The sequence below is a fragment of the Euprymna scolopes genome, chromosome 21 (assembly GCF_053919585.1).
Source record: "Euprymna scolopes isolate OS-2025 chromosome 21, ASM5391958v1, whole genome shotgun sequence".
Taxonomy (NCBI): Eukaryota; Metazoa; Mollusca; class Cephalopoda; order Sepiida; family Sepiolidae; genus Euprymna; species Euprymna scolopes.
In genome coordinates, this window is record NC_136502.1 from 112155958 (window position 1) to 112181092 (window position 25135).

Consider the following 25135-nt stretch of genomic DNA (forward strand, 5'->3'; position numbering starts at 1 on the left):
CTCAACTCAAGATGATGAGCATGCGCTTATATATATATATATATATATATATATATATATATATATAAGAAAGGTCACCAACACAAATTTAAGACTTCGGAAGTAGACTCAGTTTCTTTAAATGTGGAATAGAAATCACTAAGCATGAAACGAAATACGAAACTATATGGAACCACTTCTTGTTTTAACATGAAACAATAAAAAAAAATAATAAACTTTTAATTTTTACATTTCTATAAATATATTTTTTAATATTTAAAATATTTTCATATTGAAATATTTCATTAAAATAAAATAATACATTATTTATGACAAAATTCCATTTATTCATTTGAAGTAACTTTTTTTATACAAATGTTTAAAATAAGTTGGGTTTTTTTTATAACAAACAAAAAGAGTTAAAAAGCTTTCATACATTATTTGACAAATTTTATGATAAAATTTGTGAAAGACATAAATATATTATTTCAAAGAGACACCATTTATAGAAGTGTAAATAATTAAAATTCTAATTAGTTTTTTTTTTCGTGATAACAAAAGTGTCAAAACAAGCAAAAATTACTTATAGAAATGTAAAAAATGAAGTTTATTATTTTTTTTGTTTTATGATAACACAAGAAGTATTAAAACTAAAATAATTTTTTGAAATAAATTATTTCCATATGGTTTCGTATTTCGTTTCATGTTTAGTTAAACAGAGTCCACTTCCGGCGTCTTTACTTTGCGTACTGAATTTTTGGACATAGCCAGGAAATAGTTTACTCAAAATTTCCGTTATGCAGAAATTAATCCGCTGAATGAGTGAGAGGAAAAAATGTTTAATATTAATTTTAGTGAAGTCGAAAATATACGATCGATCCCACGTCAAGATAACTTTTTGCATAAAACTATTATATTTAATGCAATTTTTGAGAGAAAAAAAAAACGCGTAATATAATTTAATAGTAAAGAATTTATAATCGATATGTTGGAAGCCATTTTGAATTTTCAACATGGCTGTTCTGTTTTGGCTAAACTTATATTGATGGAAGTTACAAAATGGCCGACTTAATAATAACCTTCAACTTCAAAACGCTTTGACATAAGGTAAGTTGCGTTTTTTATTATTTTATTCATGGTAAATTTCTATGATCATAGGTCAACTACTTCTTTTCTTCGAAAATAACAGACCATTTCATAAATGCAATATTGTAAAATTTTATAAGAGCTGAGGAAAATGTTCGTTTGCATGTATATTTTGTTTTCGTTAAAATCGTAATATGCTTTTTTTCAAACGAAAATTTGGCAACAGTATTTTATTATTTTAAAATTATATTTTTTTTCGTATGTGAATTAACTTTGAGTGAGGAATGGGGACCCAGATGAGTGTAAACTATCGACGGATAAGCATGAATTTGTCCCGGAAATGGTTGAAGCAGTTTGATTTGAAAAATCATTTTTGGGGAAACTTTTACAGCTCTTTTTTTTTTTTTTCCACCGCTGTCCAATCATGAACTACTTTAACAATTTCTGGCACTGACTCGAAACTTTACCATTCCTTGATTGTTTTTTTTTATTTTTTTTAAATTTTACACAAACATTAGTCATGGTGAATATAAATTTTTCACTCGTGAAGAAGGGCCCCGCATGCTCAGCTTGTTTTAATGAAACTTTTTTTTTTTTCTGAATTTACCAAAATTTGGTAATAGCAACGATATTGTTAAATAAACTTCTTTTTGGTACTTGTGCAATTTAATCAAGATATTAAAAAATGAAAATATCGAAAAAAATAAATTTTCCATTCCACATATTGTACGTATCCGTTATGGAATGAAGTTCTAAAAAAAAATAATTTGGTACTCATGCACTTATTGATCCGTGGTATTTTTTTTAGATTAGGTCCACCTCCACAATTATCTTTTAAATGACGACTTGTAAAGGTTTCCGACTCTGTTGAATACGAAATTCGCATTGAAATTTTGCAGAAATAAGTAGTTATCGAGATATAAAAAGTTGTTTTATACATTGCATTCTTTGGCGACCATCTTTGTTACGCGCGTACATTTGTTTATGGCACGCGCGTAAAAAAGATGGCCGCCAAAGAATACAATGCATAATACAACTTTTTATATCTCGATAACTACTTATTTCTGTAAAATTTCAATGCGATTTCCGTATTCAGCATAGTCGAAAACCTGAAAAGTCGTCATTTAAAAGATAATTGTGGAGGTGGACCTAATCTAAAGATTTACCAATAACGTTATTTAAAAAAGCCATTCTTAACATGGGGAAGGGAGGGTGTTTTGTACCTATTCTGTACTTTAACCTTACAATTGAATTAAAAAAAAAAAAACAACATAAAACTTTAATTAAATTTGGAGATACGATTTAAAAAAATAGCGCGGATCAATAAGTGCATTAGCACCAAAAATTTCACTTAACTTCATGAAGTAGTTTTTTTTTTTTTTTTTTTTTTTTAGGGAAAAAAACAATTTATGATACCGAGCAAAAGGTTCAATTTTTACGAAGAAAAGCTAGCATTAAAGATGGGGAGGGAGTGTCGGCGCTTTAACTGGAGTTATCTCCCCCTGGTGTGTTTAACAAATTCCATAATGGCTGACTTCAACGCGCTCTCATAAGAACGTGTTTTTCCGCTGTAAAAAAAAAAAAACTACTCTATCGAATTAAATGAAACTTTTTTTTTTTTTTTTTTTTTTCGGAGATCTTCAGTCCAAAACGGATACGTACAATATAATCTTTTTTCGATATTTTCATTTTTTAAGGTCTTGATTAAACCGAACAAGTACCCCCCCCCCTTTTCTTCCGTACACTCCAGATTTTTAATTATTTTTGGTGCTAATGTACTTATTGATCCACGCTATTTTTGGTCCCCGACAAAAGGAGGAGGGACCTGTAAATTCACCCTTGTCCGTTCGTCCGTCTGCACTTTTCTCAAATACTACACTTTGGATTTTTTTTTTTTTTTTAAATTTTGCACAAACATTAAACATGATATGACTAAAGAAAAGTAACCGGACGGATTTTCCGGGAAAACTCCGGTTGTCCCCTAGGGGTGCTTTTCGTGATAAATGACTAAAATTGACACTTTTGTGCTTATTAAAAAAAATTGATGCCTTAGATTTTTATAAAACTTTCTGAAAAGTTGTAACTAACTGATTTCTATATAATTGTTTTTCTATACTTCGCGATAACTTTTGGGTGTGTCTCGGGGCTCTTTTAGGGCTAATAAAAACACTCCATTTCTGGAACTATTTTACCATATTTGTCCCAAAATTTTCTGTATGTCTATTTAGCAGTTTTGCATGGTGCTGAATTCTAATTTAAATTTTAATTGGGGGCTAAATAAGGGGGGGGGCAATGATGGCGTTAGTTCGTTTTTTTTTTTGTTTGTTTTTTTTTTAAGGCGTTTAAGTGGGACAGCAAGTCTAAGTCCGAGGGTGGTTGCCAAAAGTAAACCTTTTTAATATCTTAAGCTTAAACTTCATGAGCAAGTCTCGACAAAATTGTCGTCCATCTGAAAAAGCACGCTGGCTTATCAAGTGAAAGCAACGGTAACAAATGTTTACTAATAAATCTCACAATCCGTAAAAAACATGAAAATTTTCACCAGGATTTGACGTCTCCTGAGTCTTTTGGGGCTAAATGCTAAAAGTTAGTCACTTATGCACTTTTGTTACCGCGTTACTTTTAAATAGCGTTATTTTGAGGTTAAATTCAAGTCTCACGATATCTTTATTAAATTGTTAGATGGAAGTAGAGAATGATTGCAAAACACCTTTCCCTCCCCATATTAAGAATGGCTTTCAAAATAAGGTTATTATTTCAGCACGGTAACCCAAGTGGGGTCTGTATTACATAGATTTGAAAAAATTGTCAAAAAACAAATATATAACAAATAAATGTTATCAAAGGCAAGATAAGTTACTTTTCTACCAAACTCGATATATTTTTTGTGTTTTTATTCAATGTAACACGTTTATTCAGCTCGAAAAACATGCAGTGTTTACCGATGTATTAGACAATTCAAAATGGCGGCCGACTCTCTCTTAAACACGGTAAGTTCGAGAAAAGGTGTTATAAATAATAAACTAGACAAAATACTATTTAAAAAAACACCGAATATATGTCAACCTATGTCACGGTAATATATATTGAGCGAATTTCTAACAGTATTTTGTCTAGTTTATTATTTATAACACCTTTTCCCGAACTTACCGTGTTTAAGAGAGATTCGGCCGCCATTTTGAATTTTCCAATACATCGGTAAACACTGCATGTTTTTCGAGCTGAATAAACATGTTACATTGAATAAAAACACGAAAATTATATTCAGTTTGGTAGAAAAGTAACTTATCTTGCCTTTGATAACATTTATTTGTTATATATTTGTTTTTTGACAACTTTTTCGAATCTATGTGTACAGTAATACAAACCCTTTTTTGTACACTTTTTATGTACTATAGTGCACAATCGCCGTTTTTTTTTTTTTTTTTTTTTTGTACTCATGCAGAGAGTGATCCGTGCTGAAATAATAACGTTATTATTTTAAAAAAAAAACATTCTTAACATGAGGGAGGGTGTTTTGTACCTATTCTGTACTTTAACCTTACAATTGAATTAAAAAAAAGCATAAAACTTTAATTAAACGTAGAAATACGATTTAAAAAATAGCGTGGATCTCTCTGCATTAGCACCGTTTTTTTTTTTTCGTTTTTTTTTTTTCCAAATCCAAATTTAAATGTCGATTTTAAAAATTCATTTTGTACTTTTATTTTTAAGTGAAACTGGCATTGGACAGGCTATTTCCCTTGATGAGTTTGCAATTACAGGATACTCTAACTTAACTTCTAAATCTGACCCCCAAGATCGCCATGGGCATGGAATATGTGCCTATATTAAAGATAGCTTTCCATGTGGGAGGGACATCTCCAGGGAAGATCCTAACTTACCTTATATGTGCTTCCGGGTTGCTTTAGCTCACACTACTGCATTTATATTTACTCTCTATCGCCCCCACAACAGCGGAGTTACTATCTTTCAAAGCATATCTGAGAAAATTGACCAAGTCCTTTCTACTTATCCTTCAGCTAACATTCACGTATGTGGAGACTTCAATGTTCACAACGTCGAATGGTTGACCCACTCAAACAAGACCGATGATGAGGGGAGGTTCTGTCATGATTTCTCCATTGCCTATGACCTCACTCAGATTGTTCAGGAACCTACCCGTGTGCCCGATAATGACGGCCAGTATGCGAGCCTACTAGACCTTTTTCTCACAACTTGCCCTGAACTATGTTCAGTTTCTGTTCTGTCGCCTCTTGGATCTTCCGACCACTCTGTTGTATCAATTAAGATAAAAATGAAATGTAATAAGTCCCCAGACGTACCTCTTCATCGTACAGTATATCGATACACTAAGGCTGACTGGGATAGCTTCCGTACATTTATAACTGATCTACCTCTGCATTCCATATTTAAAAAGGATGTGTCCTCTATAGTATTAGACCTAACTGAATGGTTAATTGTAGGTATTGACCATTTCATACCCTCTAAAAATTTTCAGCAAAAACCTAACAGCCAGCCATGGTTCTCTCCAGAATGTGCTGCTGCCATTGCGCACAGAAATCACTTTTTCCACTGCTTCAAACGTAATAGATGTATGGAAACTAAAGCCGTTTTCAGGACTGCCAGCAACCATTGTAAGAAAGTAATAAGGAACGCAAGAGAGTTGTATGCTCAATCTGTTAAGTCCAAAGTAGCTGAGCAGCGGCTTGGTTCCCACCAGTTTTGGCAAATAGCAAACAGAATCCTGAACAGAAGCGTGTGCTCCATCCCAACTATTATCAATGGATCTGAGGTAATCTCGTCAGCATCAGACAAAGCCAAACTCTTTGTCAAGAACTTTGCAGCTAATTCTACCCTTTGCGACCAAGACCGCCAACCCCCAATATTTCCTCTTGTATCAGAAAACACGCTATGTGATATACGTATATCTGTACGTGATGTTGCCAAGCTAATCAAAAACCTTGATTCCAGTAAAGCAACTGGCCCTGATGGTATTCCAATTATAGTACTCAAAAAACTTCAACCTGAACTAGCGCCCATACTTACAAAACTGTTTAAACGTTGTCTTAAGGAGAATAGTTTCCCATCTCCCTGGAAAATCTCATCAGTATGCCCTGTATTTAAGAATTCAGGTGATCGCTCATCCCCCTCTCAGTACAGGCCAATAAGTCTCCTGTGCGTCATGAGTAAGTTGCTAGAATCTGTATTAAATACAGAAGTAATCAAACATCTCAACAAAAATAACCTTCTTAGTGACACTCAATATGGTTTCCGTTCTGCTAGATCTACAGCAGATGTCCTTACAGTTATATCGCATAGGATTAGCAAATCTCTCGACGGTGGCAATCTTTCTAGGGCAATTGCTCTTGACATATCTAAAGCCTTTGATAGGGTATGGCATAAAGGTTTACTTCATAAGATCGCTAGCTATGGTATAGCTGGAAAAGTCTTCTCAATTATTAAATCATTTCTTTCTGATAGATTCATAAGAGTAGTAGTTGAGGGGCAAAAATCAGAAGCTCACAATATTAATGCCGGTGTCCCTCAGGGATCCATCCTGGGCCCAACTCTTTTCCTGATCTACATTAATGATCTTCCAAATCATATCCTTACATCATTTGTAGACATTTATGCTGACGACACTACCATTTATGGTACCACATCTAAGACAGTAAACGAGCAAGTTCTCTCCAATTCTCTCTCCTCTGATCTTGAGCACGTAGTACAATGGGGAAAGGAGTGGCTGGTTACTTTTAATGCATCTAAAACCAAGCTTCTCTCTTTACATCATCAACATTCTAATCCACATTTGTCATCAATTGAAATGAATGGCTCTCGTCTTCAGGAGGCCTCAAGTTTTGACAAGCTTCTGGGCTTGACCATTACTCCTGATCTTAAATGGAACACGTATATCAAATCTGTTGCCAAGGCCGCTGGAAAAATGGTGGGATCTTTCTATCGATCCAGTAGATATCTCACTGCTGATGCTATTCTCTATCTATATAAGAGCCAGGTACGTCCAAGGATGGAATACTGTTGCCACATCTGGGCAGGAGCTGCTAGAAAGAACTTGTCCTGCCTTGATAGAGTTCAAAATAGACTTCGTAGCCTCGTAGGAGATGTCCTTTTCTCCTCCTTGCAACCTCTATCTCACAGAAGAGATGTTGCGAGTTTGTCTCTGATGTATCGTTATTTTCATGGAAAGTGTTCAACTGAGCTTCAATCTATGGTCCCCCCTCGCCAAACTTTCACAAGAAACACTCGTCTAGCTGTAAACACTATCAATAATTTCCCCCACTCTTTATCTGTGCCTAAACCTAAACGTAGATTCCATGAACAAAGCTTCTTTCTTAGAACTGCACGCCTGTGGAATTGTCTTCCGTTTTCCTGCTTTCCGGCTGACTACAATATGGTTTTGTTCAAGTCTAAAGTAAATAAGTTCTTGATGAGCCGTTCCATATAAGTTATTAAATTTACCAAATTTTCATTACTAATGATTACTATATTGACCAACTTCTACTGTACACTCTTTAACCCTTATCCTTGAGTGGCCTCTGGGCCTTGATAATGTGGTGATGCCTTTGTAAAAAAAAAAAAACTTCAAAATTGTAATTAAATGCGTTTAAAGAAATGTTTTTATAAGTAAACAGTAATTCGAAATAGGAAAGCATGGCACTTCTCTAGATTAACCCCAATATCGAAAAAAGATTGCGCAAAAGAATTTATAGACTTATCGGTTATGCAAAATAAAAAAAGAAAAAACTCAATTTACGCAAATTCATTTTTTATTTTATTTATTTTTAAAAATTTTTATTATTTATTTATTTATTTTTGGTGCTAATGCAGAGAGTGATCCGCGCTATTTTTTAAATCGTATTTCCAAGTTTAATTAAAGTTTTTTTTTTTTTTTTTTAAATTCAATTGTAAGGTTAAAGTACAGAATAGGTACAAAACACCCTCCCCTCCCCAAGAATGGCTTTTAAAATGTTATTATTTCAGCACGGACCACTCTCTGCATGAGTACCTTTTTTTTTTTTTTTTTTTTCCTACTATACCCCTGCGCAAATTAAAGTCATTTCCAATATGGGAAGGAGGGATGTTGACTCTTTCTTTGTTTGAATTAAAGTTAGTTATGTCCATTGGGCTTAATGAAGGCCGAAAATGGATACCGAACAATTTAACCGATAACGTTAGTTTTGATTTTTTTTAAATTGTTTCACCAAAAATACTGGATAAATTTGCGTAATTTGTGGTAATTTTTTTTACCTAATACACAATAGCTACGGTATTCCTAAAGGAATACATTTTTTTTTCTTTTGTCGTCCACCCGAACTTTAATAAATTAAACCGAATATACAGAAAGAAAATTTGTTCCGACAAGCATGTGCGCACGCAAACCAGTTAAAATTTTCTTCCTTTGAAGATTGTAATGCTGGGTATGGGGCAGCCAAACCAGCTGCCAACATTGCCCTGCTTTTTATTGAAACCAGCCGAGAGCTCTTTTTAGTATCCTCGTTGTTCCTTTAAGTGCAATTGTCTGGATCTCTTTTGCGCTTGATTCACCAGGAATATTAGTTAGGTAGGACTTCAGGTTATTTGTCCGCGGAAAAATTGGGCGTAAAATCTTTTCAACCCGAAGAGTTTAACCTAAATTGGTTTTCTAGATGAACAATTTGCCAGTGCATGGTATATACGTTCAGAGATTACAGTTAGGATATCTGCAGTAGAATGGGCTGCCTAAATCCATGTTGATGGTAGGAGAGAAGTTTAGCAAGTGTAAGGTGGTGGACTAGAGCTTGATTAATTATGGACTCAAATATTTTGGCGAAAAGAGGGAGGAGGCTAATTGGGCGATAATTTAATGGGTCAATTCTTTCGCCAGAATTGATGTAAACTGGTATCACAGCAGTTTTCCAGCAATCAGGAAAGCAAGATTCGTTAAGGCATTTGTTGACGAGTTTGGAGAGGACTGGAGCAATCTCAGAGGAGCATTTTTTTTTTTTTTTTTTTTGATAGTAGGCTGTCCTCGATGAGCGTACGTCCAAAAATTTGATATAAATGCGGGTGTACCTCAGGGATCGATCCTTGGACCATTGTTGTTTCTGATATTCATAAATGACTTACCTGATAAAATTGTCTCTGAGATGGGTATATTTGCCGGCGACACCATGCTTTATAGGGTAAAACTAATGAGCACATATCTAAGGTAATGGCCGAAACCCTAGAGGAAGACCTTCAGTCTGTAGTGGAATGGGGTCATAAATGGATGGTAATGTTCAACGCTGCCAAGACAAAGCCCGTTTCCTTTAATAATTACAAGAAACCTTCTCAACCACCAATAGCTATGGCTAAAGATACATTACCTGAAAGGACTTTGTTCAAACTTCTTGGCTTAGCGTTCACAGGAAACATGAGTTGGAATAAATACATCGAAATCATTGCCAAGGCTGCTGCAAAGAAGGTGGGCTCTCTCTACCATGCTAGAAAGTTACTTACGCCTGAAAGTATCATGTACCTCTACAAAGCCACCATTCGCCCATGTATGGAGTACTGCTGTCATATTTGGGCTGATGCATCTGCTACTAGTCTCTCGCTCCTGGACAGTGTTCAAAAGAGAGTCGCCAACTTGATAGATCCTGAACTATCATCTAAGCTTCAGCCTCTGTCCCATCGACGAAATATTGCATCCCTCTGCCTGTTTTACAAGTATTTAAATGGTGAATGTTCTGACGGACTACAAGCCCTTGTGCCTCCTCGACAAAAATACCCCCGACAAACCCGACAAGTAGTGAAGTCCCACCCCTCACAGTAGTGATCTCATAGATGTAAGAAGACCTTCTACTCTAATACCTTCTTCCCGTGAACTGTTAGACTTTGGGATTCTTTTCCAGTTTCCTGCTTCCCTCAACTTGTACTGACATGCAGAAGTTCAAGTGTAATGTGAACAGACATCTTGCTGCTAAACTCCCTACATAGTACCCCTGCAACTTAGGTCCCCGATAGCAGCCCCCTACATCAAAGTGGCAACGTGCCTTGTTTGGGGTGAAAATGTAATAAAAATTTTTTTAATTCTTTTGAACTTTTAAAATAATTTCCAACGCTGTTTGCCCATTTATTTATTATCGCTTATATTTGAATTCCTGTTTTGAAGCATGACGTAAACAATAAATCTATGATGCCATGCCAAAGCTATAGGTCCTTAAACTATATCCGATGGTTAGGCCCCTGCTTGCGGGCTTTGAGGAATGTGGAGCCATCCTTTGCCATTGCTCCCAGGTCCACTCTGACCCGGACTAGTAGTACCTGTTAGGGTCCCAACTATGGGTTAAATAGAAACCGACTTAAAAACGATACTAGTGCAGCAGAGAGTGATCCGGACGTAAATAATAACGTTATTTAAAAAGCCATTCTTAACATGGGGAGAGGAGGGTGTTTTTTACCTATTCTATACTTCAACCTTACAATTGAATAAAATTGGCCTTTTGGTCAAGATCAAAGTATAGTATCTGTTCTTCAGATGCTGCTGCACTTCCATTTCTTGTTCTCTTTCGGTGGAGGATCAGTCCTTCACGACTGAGACAATTTTTATTTTTGTACCTTTTCTCCACATTAAAAAACGACCCTGGTGTCTAACTCTGTCCCGTGGGGAGGCATTGCAAATAGGTACAATTCAATAATAAAAAAAAAAAACTTTAATTAAACTTGGAAATACGATTTAAAAAATAGCGCGGATCACTCTCTGCACTAGCACCCCAAAAACAAAAAAACAACAACAAAAAAACAAAAAACAAATATACTCTATTAAAAACAATTTTCTTCAAAATCACTGGATTCGGCATTAAATAACCTGAAAAGGGTTGATATGCCGTAAAACAAAAACAACCAACCAACAACCAAAGCTATAGTTTAAGCCTGGGTTCTTCAAAGTTTTCGAATGTTTGGGAGGGGGAGTACTGAGTTTTTAGAGTTACGCGGACCAAAATAATAATAATAAAAAAAATACCTGGATATTTTTTATACTATTTTGTTTAACTTTATTTTCATAGCGAAATTGGGTCTCCCAAACCTCATCCTTTTTAATCATTTGTGAACAAAAAGAAAAATCGCCATATTATTTTCACACGTTTGCATTTTTTTTAAATTTTCCTGGATATTTTTACGTTTTTCATAAGAGCTTCAGCTCCGCTCCGCGGGCCAGATTAAAAACTCTGACGGGCTGGATCTGGATGTATGTAGTTTGAAGTAAGCAGTAACCTTTTTTTTATGTATTAATTCATTTTTTGTGTGTTTATGCACTTATGTTACCATGATATTTAAAAAAAAAAATAGTATTTCCAAGTTAAACTCAAGTCTTACGATATCTTTTTTATTAAATTATGCGAAAGTACAGTGCAAAACACCCTCCCCTCCTCATGTTAAGAATGGTTTTCTAAATAACGTTCAGTACGGTAACATAAGTGCATAAGTAACTGGGTTTTTTTTTAAATTTTTTTTATTAAAATACGTTATTACCTTATGTATTTTTTTTTTCATTAACCCAGTGTAGTATAAACACCCCCAACCTCCCCATGTTAAGAATGGTTAACGTGGAGGTTAGGGGTGTTTATTTTGAAAGCCGTTCTTAACATGGGGAGGTAAGGTGTTTATATTACGCTGGCTTAGGTCGTAAAAATACCCCCCCCCCAAAAAAAAAAGGCCTTCAGAGCGCTACCAAGATTTTCTTTCCCCTGACTCCTAATGTAAATGGTATCAGCTCTGTTTTAAGCCATAAACGTTAATTTTTTTTCGAAAAGTTTGAAAAACGAAAACGTCTTTCCGTTGAAATGTAAACTGAAATTTTGGGGTTGGGGGTGGGGGTAAAGAAAATGCATCGAGTAATAATTAATCGATAAGTAATTAATTCACTTACGAGAAATGTTGTCATTTCCGCATCTTTGTGTTCGTGTTTCTTTTGTCTATATCGATTTTGCTGTCTTAACTGTGGATTAATTTTTTACCTTTTTTAATTGAATTCTGACTGGCAAATGAAATATCGGAATATTCGTGTTAACTCTGTAACCTGCAGATGGTGTACAGGTTACCTGTGTGCAATGAAAATTCTGTATGCCAGCCAACGGCATTCACCTTAGGTGGGTTGAACTGACTTCCTCCACAGGAGAAAGTGTTAAGAGAATATTAAATTCAAAAGCGGTCTCCAGTTACTTGTATATCCCAGTCAGGTGAGATGATGATGATATTAAGTTTTTCTGCAGTTTTTGTAGGAGATGTCGAGGTTCTCCTACATACAGCGCTTAGTATTCCCAAGTAGTCACCCATTTAGTATTGACCAGGCACAACCTTGCTTAACTTCGTTGATATAACGGAAATCAGTGTGTCAGCACGATTCTTGGTATGACGAGTTCAAATTTCACTTGTTTTGATAACAAACGAATTTTAATGTTTAAAAAACAGTTCATTGAATTAAACCATAAAAGCTATATAAAATATCTAATAAAAAAAAACTGTCTTCATATTTTCAAACTCTATCTCTTCCGAAACTAAAAGTCGCAGAGTGGCGCTAGGACCTCAAATGATTGACTTTTTATGGGCCTTTCATTTATGGGTCTTTAGTCAGTTAAAATAGTTTTTAAGAGGTTAAAAACGGATCAAAATTGAAAAAAGAAAATCGTTATACATTTTGTACATTCGTCTTAGTTTATTTTTAATTTTTATACAGTTCATATGCGTGTCACGTTGGTACAGTGGTAACGTCACCAGCTTTGAATGCTTTCGGGTTCAATTCTAGCTGATTGCACCCAAATACTTTTTTTCTTTTTACTTTTGAAATCACGACTCTATAATAATATATACGAAATCTGGACAAATTAAAATATCATATTTAAGCGTATTTTCCGACCGGGCAAAGCCGCCCCCCTCCCCAGCTAGTATATCATATATAATTAATTAAATTATATAAACATTGTAAGGAGTCTGTGAATCGATCAGCATTTCGATATTTCCATGTCGTCGTCAGTACTTTAAATGAATCTCTCGGTTAGAAAATAATTTAAAATACAATCTTCCCAGAATTGAGTTAAAAATCAGAAGAGAAAAAAGAACTGCCGCATTATTACTACCTCGATTTTTTGCTATGCACTTTGTCACTAACATCTTTGTTGCTATTCTGAAATTGACGAACCCGTCTCCTAATTGTGCTGACATAAACTGCATCAACATTTAACCTGCGCTGGTAAATGTTGATCGGTTCAATATTTTCTGGATGGAGGAATTCATGGATGCATTTCTGCTTCTGACGCACGTCCATGACAGGGCTTGCTTTCGTAGTCTCACACCGTCAATGTCTGCAACAGAGAGGTGAAACTTTCAGGTAATGAATAAGTTCAGTCTAACAATGCTTTGATCCATTCTGGCGGAATAGAAGAAATAAGAGGTATTACTTTTGGAACGTTCCTTCGTAAACCTAAACATAGCTTCCATGATCAAAGCTTCTTTCTTAGAACTGCACGCCTGTGGAATTGTCTTCCGTTTTCCTGCTTTCCAGCTGTCTATAATATGGTTGTCTTCAAGTCCAACGTGAACAAGTTTCTGATGAGCCGTTCCACTTAAGTTAACAAATTTACCGAACTTCTATTACTATCGATTACTATATTGTCCTTTTGACTACTGTACACTCTTTAACCCTTATCCTTGAGTGGCCTATCGGCCTTGATAAGTGGTGACGCCTATGTAAAAAAAAAAAAAAAAAAAATTGAAATCGAATATGGCGATGTGAGATGTTACCGATGTTGATTTGGAAGTTTATTAATTTTGCAGGTGGGTTTCTATGAATATTATCTTAAATATACTGCATAATCACATTGATACACAAGTTCCTGTCAGATCACCGAAGTTAAGCAACGTTGAGCCTAGTCAGTACTAAAATGGGTGACTATTTAGGAATTCCAGGCGCTGTATGTGCTCTCCGCTTACTCTGCATTATTTCCAGTCAGTTTTGGCCCTCTTTTTGCCACTCGAATCCAGCAAGATTCTCACCAAAGTTAATGCTTTATACAACCTAACATCATAATTGCATTTGAGAAGTTTTATCACCGCACAAGCTGAATGGTCCCGCGTATAAAATCAACAGTAAGTTCTTTGCTAAGACAGGGGTGCGTTCGAACTTAATGTTTCTTTTTAGAACACAATTAAACTATGATTAAACCATTTTGGATTTTAAATATTAATTCAAATCTTTATACAAATATAATTTTTTTTTTTAAACGTATTATGAACTAAGTTACTGTGGGGAAAGGGTATTGAAGCTTCAGGTTTGTATTACTGTACACATGGATTCGAAAAAGTTGTAAAAAAACAAATATATAACAAATAAATGTTATCAAAGGCAAGATAAGTTACTTTTCTACCAAACTGAATATAATTTTCGTGTTTTTATTCAATGTAACATGTTTATTCAGCTCGAAAAGCATAGTGTTTACCGATATATTGGAAAATTCAAAATGGCGCCCGACTCTCTCTTTAACACGATAAGTTCGGGAAAAGGTGTTATAAATAATAAACTAGACAAAATACTGTTAGAAATTCGCTCAATATATGTTACCGTGACATAAGTTGACATATCTTCGGTGGTTTTTAAATAGTATTTTGTCTAGTTTATTATTTATAACACCTTTTCCCAAACTTACCGTGTTAAAGAGAAAGCCGGGCGCCATTTTGAATTTTCCAATACATCGGTAAACACTACATGTTTTTCGAGCTGAATAAACATGTTACATTGAATAAAAACACAAAAAATATATCGAGTTTGGTAGAAAAGTAACTTATCTTGCCTTTGATAACATTTATTTGCTATATATTTGGTTTTTTGACAACTTTTTCGAATCTGTGTCCAATAATACAAACCCGAAGCTTCCTCCCGGTACAGTAAAGTAGACAATCAATCGATTTGATTGAAAAATGGACGATTTCATCAATTTCAATGACAATAAAACTATTCGAAAGTTTGGAACACGTTGATAATCATTCAATTTCGGACAATTGGTGATTTTAATTTTGCAAATTTTAGATAGGATTTCTAAAAAGTTCGTTTAATACTTTAGATTTAATAGGGAATTGTATATTAGTAAATAATAATTAAAAAAAAAAAACGCGAGATAAAATGCTATCTGGGTCCGTCTTTAAAAATGCCGACAAGATAACTGTATCTGTTAGGAGATATACTGCACAATAACGTTGACACACCGATTCTCGTCAGATCACTTGAGCAATGGTGAGCTTAAAGAATACCGCATGGGTAACTATTTGGGATTACCGAGGCGCTGAATGTAGGCAGAAAGTCGGGTCAGTCCATTTGCTTTCCAATGCGTGTAGTGATGACGTGAGTACACATTAGCAACCATGTGTAAAGATTGTGGAGTTTATCCAACTCCATCTCTACTGCGGTCGCAAAATGATGATAATAGAAGATGAAGTTTGGTTCAGATTCCTCTGCTGGTTCAGTGCAAGGATACTTGATAGCCAGTACGGTAGCAGCATTGTTTCTGAGAGACGAAGCGCTACATTGACAAGCAGAACAGGAAATTGAATCCGTAGCACACGGTAAAGTTAAACATTAACTCCCATCAATGGACCTATTTTTTCTTCACCATTGTGCGTAGACAATATGTGGGCGTTGTCGTGGGTAGCGTTACCCCAACCCCTCGCCAAACTCTACTCTGCTTAACAATCTCGAAGACAAGGGCTTCATTTCTTTATTATCAGAACCTGTGGAAATTCCATGGCAATGTTCTATTTTTTCTCCCCTATTCTTGTCGAATGTTCCCTTTTTTTTGCATAACGTTTCACTGACTTCTCTCTTTCAAGAACCGCTGCACATTGAAACTACTGAGAGTTCCTTTCCCACTCCATTAAAGCAATTATCTTATATTATTACTAGGGGGTGGGTGGGGGGGCGCCCAGCTTTGCCCGGTCATAAAATAAAATATGATATTTTGATTTGTCCACATTTCGTATATATTACTTCAAATATGGTGCCATGCAAACCTCGTTCTATTCAACTGCAGACATAACTGAGGTGCTGAACCTCTATTTGGTCCACCTTATTTGTTGTTTAAATAATTCGTTCTGATTTACTATTTAACACCTGCCGTTAATTATTATTTTGTGATTAAATCCAAAATTATTTGCGTGAAAGCTGACTGTATGAACGTTTTTTTTTTAAATGAACTGTAATGTTGGCGGACAAAACAATCGTGTTGCTTTTAATGAATATATTTATTCTAATTAATTATTAAACACCTGTGAGTTAATTGAGTTTCAATTAAGCGCTCGACTTTTATTAGCTTTTATTGTGTACAGAATTATTGACAATCTTGCACACCATGCCCAGGTGTGTTTGAAATGCAAAGGTGCACATTTTGAACATAGCATCACTGAAACTTGGGCAAGTCCTGCATGAACTGCAGTTTATTTGCACCAAACTACTCTTTATCTGTGCCTAAACCTAAACGTAGATTCCATGAGCAAAACTTTTTTCTTAGAACTGCACGCCTATGGAATTGTCTTCTGTTTTCCTGCTTTCCAGCTGACTACAATATGGTTGTCCTCAAGTCTAACGTAAACAAGTTTTTGATGAGCCGTTCCATATAAGTTAACAAATTTACCGAATTTCCATCACTAAGGATTACTGTATTGTCCAATTTCTACTGTACACTCTTTAACCCTTATCCTCGAGCGGCCTCTTGGCCTTGATAAGTGTCACTTGGACTTAAAGGGGCACTATTTGGAACCATGTCGACAGAACTATATGATTGAATGAACATAATGTCTGCTCACATTAGATTAAAATTTTTTCATGTTAATACAATCGGAGGAAAAGGGAGGGAATTCCAAAGCCTAACAGTCCGAAGGAAGAAACCATTAGAGTAGAACGCTTTCCGACATCTAAGGATCTCTATAGTAAAGGCATAAATTTTTTTTTTTTACTAAACTTGTTTGTTAGGGAGAATATACATCGAGGGGGCACAACTGCAAGGAGTTCGTCAGAGTACATTCTATTGAAGTACTTGTAAAACAGTCACAAGGATGCAACATTGCAGTGATGGGACAGGGGTTGGAGCTTGGCTAATAGTGCAGGACCTTTTAGATTTGAGAATCTTTTGGGGATCTTGTCTAAGAAGGAGAGACGAATGGCAGACCTACCAGTCCAGATGTGGCAATAATACTCCATATATGGCCGATTAATGGATTTGTAGAGAAGCAAATTATTTTCAGGTGTGAGTAGTTTTTTTTAGTACGGTAGAAGGAAACCTGCCTTCTTTGCATCAGCCTTGGCAATATCCTCAGTGAATTTTATAAACTATTCTATGAATGTTTTTTTTTTGGGGGGGGGGGTCATCCTGTATACCTAAGTTATTGTTGGATAATTTAGGGCTTTTTTTTTTCTTTAACAGATCCAATATTTCTACATTCAAAAGAACCATGAAATAAAAAAAACAAATCGATTTTAAAATCAAATTCGATTCTAAGATTTTTTTTTATCAATAAATGAAAACAATATAAATACAATATTTTGGTTGATTCCCACCTTCTTTAGTGAGTTATAGACTTGTTTTTAGGAATCTATCTATATTATCTCTCTACTATTATATAAAAAGGAACTTTCTGTATCGGAGTTCAGAAACTGTGGCACCGATTTTTATGAAATTTCACACAAATGTACTTTATGTATCTAGTAGTGTTCTTAGATAGGTTTTGTATCAGAATGTCTTCGATGATAATCGAAAAAAAAAATGTCTTTGATTAATATTGATAATCGAAATAATCTGATGAAAGAAGGAACAGCCGATTTTGCCTAAAGTTAACACCTTACACAGCCTAATATCACAAGTGCATCTGAGAAGTTTTATTGCCACACAAACAGAAAGGCCAGGCATATAAAATCAACAGTAAGTTCTTTGATATGACAGGGGCACATTCAAGAATGCTTCTGTTTAGAACACATTTGAACCATGACACCTGACATTCGCATTTTAAACTTTAATTCAAACCATTATTTCAAAATTAATAATAGGTTCTCTACAGTGCAATGTAAATTATAATGTATTGTGGATTAAGTCACTGGGGGGAGGCATGTGAAATTTTCTTCCAGCACATCGTATAAAAACGTTTTGTTATAAATGACCACAATGGTAAAAAAAAGAAATGCAACATTCTCTTGGGGGTTACTAGGGACAAGATTAGTGGATGCAGGGTCAAAAATATACAATTTCCTTCATTCTTAGGTGTAATTGTTTCAAAAACAACATTGAAATTAGGTCAAACGGGCAATAAACTTAAACTTGAACTTTAGTTGAAAGAAAGATAAAAGAAAGATGGCACACTTTTTTAAAATGTTTTATTTGTACCAGGGTAGGGTTGAAAAACCTTCATGAAAATTGTGATAATTTAAATTTTTATGAAATTTTAACTATAGGAATTAGAAAAAAAACTTAACTACTGAATCTTTCCTGTTATTAACAGGAAACTGAAAAAATAAATTCTGGAGAAGGCGTATTATGCCGAAATTATAAATAATCAATCCACTGGTGCTACCAGACCAGGCTGTCTGAATATATATATATATATATCTCACATGAGGCATAAAATTCATACATAACTTTTATTATATCATCAGAACAATAAAGAAAAGTAAAGGGGAAAATTAAGAAAAAAAAAACTCTTTAGACCATGGCATTTCGAAACTAAATGCTTCTCATCAGAAGAGAAGAGCCAGAATTTTATAAAATACAAATATAGAAAAAAAAACTGGCTTAATAACGTTGATATAAAATGAGAATGGAGGCATAGGATAAAATGGTAAAAAGTCTTTAATTATTGGAATCTTTAGAGATGAGTAATTCGTATATTTGTTTATTTGTGGACTGTTGTCTTCATCTTTTAGTTATTTATAGTTCTTCGCGAAGGCCAGAGGAATAGTTGGCGAAACAACGTGAAACAAAAACTATAAAGATGGGGATAACTGCCCACAAGTAAATATGATTAAAATTAAGTTTTATTCACCCAAACAATTCACATTGCTTCTTGGGCATAAGGAGTTACTATTTGGGATCATATTTACAGGAATACTATGTAGGGAGTAGAGAAGCGAGATATTTGTTCAGAGTGCATTTAAATTTCTGCATGTTACTACAATCAAGGAAGCAGCAGACAGGGAGGGAATTCCAAAGTTTAGCAATTCAAGAAAAGAGACTATTAGAGCAGAAAGCTTTCCAACATCTTGGGATCTCTACAGTGAAGAGGTGGGATTTTGCTGCATATCGGGTTAGTTGTTGGTGTTTGTGACAACATCACTGCTTATTTTACCCGTGATTTGTAACGGTAACAATGCTTCTTTATCCCATATCTTGCCGTACGCTATCATTAGAGATGACGTTGACTAAGCGGTTAACGGTACAGACTGACAACCGGGATGTGCTAAGTCCGAATCCAGTTCATTCCGCAGAAACTTTTTCATCAAACTTGCATTTGACTTTGTGTCTAACATCCTGGAGTGAAGATTAAAAGAATAAGTTTTCCCTTGACACCAAAGCCAACAGGATTTAGGCGATTGTTGAATTTTTTTTTTTTTTTTCTTCCTATTGATTGAGGAATGTCTGATGTCCTGTTCAGTTCTAGGGGGAGTAAGTTCAATGCTTGTTGCCTGAGGAACCTTTACCATTAGGAATGCTGACAACCTGCTGCCAATGCAATTTTTAATAGGTCAGAGTGCTTTTCCTTTAGGAGCACAGACTTGACTCGCACACCCCGCTTTCCGACCTTGTGTCACTACTTCCTGCGGTAGAAAGGAAGTAAAAAAAAAAAAAAAAAAAATTTTTAATAAATACATTGTATGTGCTAGATCGTTATACTAAAGAATAGTGATCAATATTTGTTTCAATGGCCTATATTGTGGAAATCAGTTGTTTCCACATTAAGGTTGGGACTTTGCTGTACGTTCGAGTACCCTGGCTAGTGAATATATATATATATATATATATATATAAACAAAAGTCTATATTCCAAATCTCATGATGTTGACCATCTTACAATTCTTTAATTCAGTTGACATTTACAATTCTTGACAGTATCTGTTTCGTAGCACAAAAACATTCACTTAATTATATCAATCAATGAATCTATTTTGTCCTTAACTAAAAGGTGCTCAGGGTACAAGACAGATCTAACTATAGATACAGAATAAATCTTTAATCACATATTTTTGTACATTGTGAAAATAAAAGAGAGAGAGATGGTCAACATCATAAACTTTGAAATATAGACTTTTGTCATTTATACATTATATTGCTCTGTAATTACATTGAGCTTATTAAATAAGGATTGGCATATATTATTTGGAAATAAAGTATATTTTCAGATATCTATCTATCTATCTATATATATATATATATATATATAGAGAGAGAGAGAGAGAATTAATGGGAAGTGAATGACATTTAAAAAAATAATTAAATGCAAACACTGGCGAAGCATATTTTTTTCCAGTCATTGTTTGACAGTGAATGCACACCCGTGTTATGTATAAATAGTACCACATTTTCTAAATAGACAGGAAAAACATTATTAGATCTAATATCAATTTTGAAATCTTAAAATTATCCCCCCACCCACGTACAATAGAAATTGTAAAACCTGTAAATTATTTTCATAGAAAAAAATATTAATTATAAATTAAAAGTAAAAACAAATTAAATTATTAAGTAAAAAAATACAATAATTTATATCTAAATGCGTATTTGTTTTGCTATTTAAGCCTCAGCTAAATAGATCACCCATGTGTTTTTCTGTAGAGCGAACACACGCACACAATTGCATCAATCAGTAAATATGTGCAGTAGTATATACAGCTAAAACGTGCAAAAAATAATGTCACGTGTCTAAATACTGTTTTTTGTTGTTGTTGTTGTTTTTTTTTTTTGACAATACGCATTATTACTAGAGCTGTGACAACAGCATATTCTTTTCCTTGTTTTGAGTATATATCCGTTAATATCTTATGTTTCTGTTGATTGACTGTGTTGGGTCGGATATATATTTGAGTCACAACAATGGAAAGAATATTATGTTGTCACATAGCCCTAATTATATATATATATATATATATATATATATATATATATATATATATATATAATCAGTAACAGTAAATATGGGGGTGCAGTTCCTCAGCAGTTATGATGAGCAAACCGCTGCTTGCTGTTATTTAGTACGAATTCATCCTACTGATAAAGAGACAAGAGTTATTTCCCTTGATACTTAAGACATTTTTCTGAATATCTATTCTGGGCGTTTATGAAAATATGAAATTATAAACAAAAAGGCAAGGAAAACTAAACCAACAATAATACTAAAAAATTATTTATTTTATTTAAATTTTTAAGTATAGAGGGCGAAAAGGGTGTGGAAGCCCTGCATTAAAATTACGATATTTACTTGCTTTCCTAAGGTCGGTTTTTAATATGGGGGAAAATTTACCTTCTCCAAAAAAGGGGCATTCTAGATAAGAAGGAAAATAAAAATTGTTTCAGTATTGAAGGGTTTCTCCTCCCCTGATTGAGGACAGAAAAGGTGGAGTGCAGTATCAGAACAGATACTGCACTTTGTTCCTAGTCAAATTTGTTAAATTTTTATAATTGGTATTCGACATCAATCAATCAATAGCCTTCAAATTTCAGTTTCTTAGGAATATTTTAAAGATTGTAAGGGGGACAAAATATGAACATAACTTTTCAATTTATAAATTGAAATATCGGATTTGCATTCAACTTGATTTATAGTTATTAGGCACGAATTTAGCACTTCTTTTTCTTAGATTACAACTACCCATTGTAAGGCGTGAGGGGGGGGGGGCTGCTTATTGTCTTTCTCTGTCCATGAAAAATCTGTTTGTATATAAGATGAGTTATGTCCCTTGAACAAATTTTTCGAGATCTTGGCTGCATTAAACTCTTGTCTTTTTTTTTTTCACATGGAGTTCACCACTTATCACGGACCAAGGGCCACTCGGGGATAAGGGTTATTGTGTGTACAGTAAGGCTGCAAATGTTTCTTTACTCTATCGTTATTTTTATGGTAGGTGCTCGACGGAACTCCAATCCAATCGCCGCCCCCCTTCCCCTGTAAAGCATTTGCAACAAAAACTCGTCTGGCTACAACCGCTATAAATAATTTATATATCCATGAGATAAAGTAAGTTCCAAATGGTAGCAACCAAAGTTTCATAGAAATGGAATCAATGATCCAAAACGGGATGAACAAAAAAAAATTCCTTCTAAATTCTTTATTGTTTATATAACATGTTTTCATAATTAAAAAAATAAATAAAAAAGAAGAAAGAAGCAACCTTATTAGAAGCTTGTGTCTCCAGTGATGCTGGGTTAAACAGAGCCGAGAGGAAAATAACAAAATATCAAGATCTTATGTACAATATGAAAAGAAATTGGAATCTTAGGAAGACCTCTATCATTCCAGTAATTATAGGAGTAACCAGACTCATGAAAAAAAAAAAAAAGAATTTCTAAATCTACCTGATAAATATACCCGGTGAACAAAGTGCAAGAGAGACATAAAAAATGTGTCTTAATTACTCGTTTTCAGATGTTCGTGCATTTTTCTTTTCATTTCTTTCACTATTTGTCTATCACTTTCACTACAGTAACCGCCACAATACCACATTTATTGGTAGTTGTGCAGAATTCGAACCAAACGTAACTGGCTGGCTGCTCGGATTTGCTTGGAACATGCCGGCTTTTGCTGAGCGTCACCGATTATCAAAGTATAACAACGCTACTTAAGAAAAATACTTAAAGCGTTTAAAAATAATAAAATCACCAGAAAAATAAATAAAAATAACAAAAATGAAAAAAAGAAACAGCAACCTACCGTAACAATTTTTTGTTTTATTTTTGTGAAAACAAACAAGTTGTATTGTTCATTTTTCAACCATTTTTTTTTCACACAAAATTAATAAAAGAACTATTTTTTTGTGTCTTTTTCATATTTTTTAACAAAGGTTTAAAAATAAAGCACTTTTTATGTGCTTTTCATGTAATATTCATTTTATTTTATTTATTTTTTTTTGTTTTTTATTTTTGTAACTAATGTAAACTTTTTTTTTTTTTTTTTTCCTGAATATTTTTTTTAAGCTCTCAGCTGTTCTGTTGAACCCCCCCCTCAGTATTTTCCCCAAAGATCGTCTGCTCCATTTGCCATGCATTGATTGGCATCTTAGTCAGATTACAATGAAACTCGAGCACATGATGTCATATTCTTAGCAAAGCTGAGTGGACAGTGAGTTTAACTCACTGTCCACTCACTGAGTTACGTCTGGTTCAAATTCGGCACAAGCACCCATTTATTCTACTCTACTTAAAATATCCCTGACTGGTTTAGAATCAATTTTATTTATAAAAGATATTTAAAATTTCATATGAAAAAAAAAAAAAGGAAAAAAAAAAAAAGATGCGAAGTGGGGGGGGGGAGAAAAAGAAAATCAAAGAAAATAAAATAAAGGGCAGGTTATTAAAACCTTAACTTGTTCTAAAAGTAGACCATCCTCTATTTTCAGGTTTGTTTAGAAACGAAAGCAAGCAATGGTGGTGGGACTTAAATGGGAGCAAAAGAAATCGGGATTGAGTTAAAGGGAATGGAGCTCTTCTATGATGAAGAAACAATTTTTGGAAGTAGAGAGTTGTCATCTTGAAGAATCTTTTCTCTCAAAAAAATAAAAAGGCGACCTTAGCTGGAGTGGGTTCCAAAAGTGGTAATCTCCAAAAATACCGTTAGGGCTTACAACATGGCCGCCAGAAGAGTCACGTGATCCGACGTGATCCGGCGGATCACGTGACTCTTCTGGCGGCCATGTTGTAAGCCCTAACGGTATTTTTGGAGATTACCCCAAAAGTTTACTCTACAGATACTACGTTTTGATCCTAGCCCGAAGGCTATAGGCTGTATGAAAAAAATATCTTGTACAAAACGTTTGTGAAGGTTCTTTGTTATTGACGAGAAAAACTGTGCTATAACTGCCGCAAAACTTACGTGAAAGTTATTTTGGCGCTTGTGAAGAATTGTGGATTTTAAAGCAAACGCATTTCACGTGAAAATGTACTTACATGTCATGTCGAAATTAGCTTAAATCCAAAAGAAATACGAAAAATGATCCAGTAGATCTACTTTTTTACAAAAATCATCCAATGACATTTTGTATATTGACAGATTTAAATTCAAAGCAAGGGAGATAAGTCAGATATGTCAATGATCAATTGCAGTTACCTCCCTTGGATTTTCAAACCTTATCGACATTAAACCATCTGATAAATTTAATTTTAGCTTGTAATTATTTTTCTACTGGATCATTTTTCATAATTTTTAGAATTTATACTAATTTCGACATAAGTACGTAATATTTTCACCTGAAATACGTTCGTTTCAAAATCTATTACACTGCACAAACTTTTTCTTTTTTTTCAAACGCGATTTTAATCAAGCAAATCCTTTTTTTTTTTTTTTTTTTTTTTTTTTTTTTTTTACAGTGATCACCACTTATCAAGGCCCGGAAGCCACTCAGGGATAAGGGTTATTGCAAGTACATTACGTTAGTGTGGAGATTTGATGAAGCGTTTAATTAAGGGAGCGGTTCATTAAGTATTTGTTAACATTGGACTTGAAGATATCCAAGTTGTAGTCCGGAGGGAAGCAGGCAGACGGAACAGAGTTCCACAGGCGTGCAGTTCTAAGAAAGAAGCTTTGTTCATGGAATCCGCGTTTTGATTTAGGCACAGATATAGAGTGGGGGAAATTTTTCACAGTGGATTCAGCTAGACGGGTGTTTTTCGTGAAAGATTGGCGAGGGGGGCCAGAGATTGGAGTTCAGACGAGCACCTGCTATGGAAATAACGATAAAACAAGGATAGGCTCGCAACGTCTCTTCTGTGGGAGAGAGGTTGCAGGGTAGAGAAAAGGGCAACCCCCACTAAGCCATGAAGTCTATTTTGTACTCTGTCAAGGCAGG

The 25135-nt window shown here is 34.5% G+C and overlaps 1 protein-coding gene and 1 long non-coding RNA gene across 4 annotated transcripts in view; one reads left to right on the forward strand and one right to left on the reverse strand.

The window, feature by feature from the left end:
• Positions 1-25135, reverse strand: part of LOC145242974 (protocadherin beta-15-like) — a 444195-nt gene that overhangs the window by 61361 nt on the left and 357699 nt on the right. The gene's annotated exons all lie outside the window — the stretch shown is intronic.
• LOC145242997 (uncharacterized) overlaps positions 680-25135 on the forward strand; it is an 84340-nt gene continuing 59884 nt past the window's right edge. Inside the window, exon 1 of the long non-coding RNA XR_013862835.1 lies at positions 680-1086. This is a non-coding gene — a long non-coding RNA (uncharacterized LOC145242997). The remainder of the gene's footprint in view (positions 1087-25135) is intronic.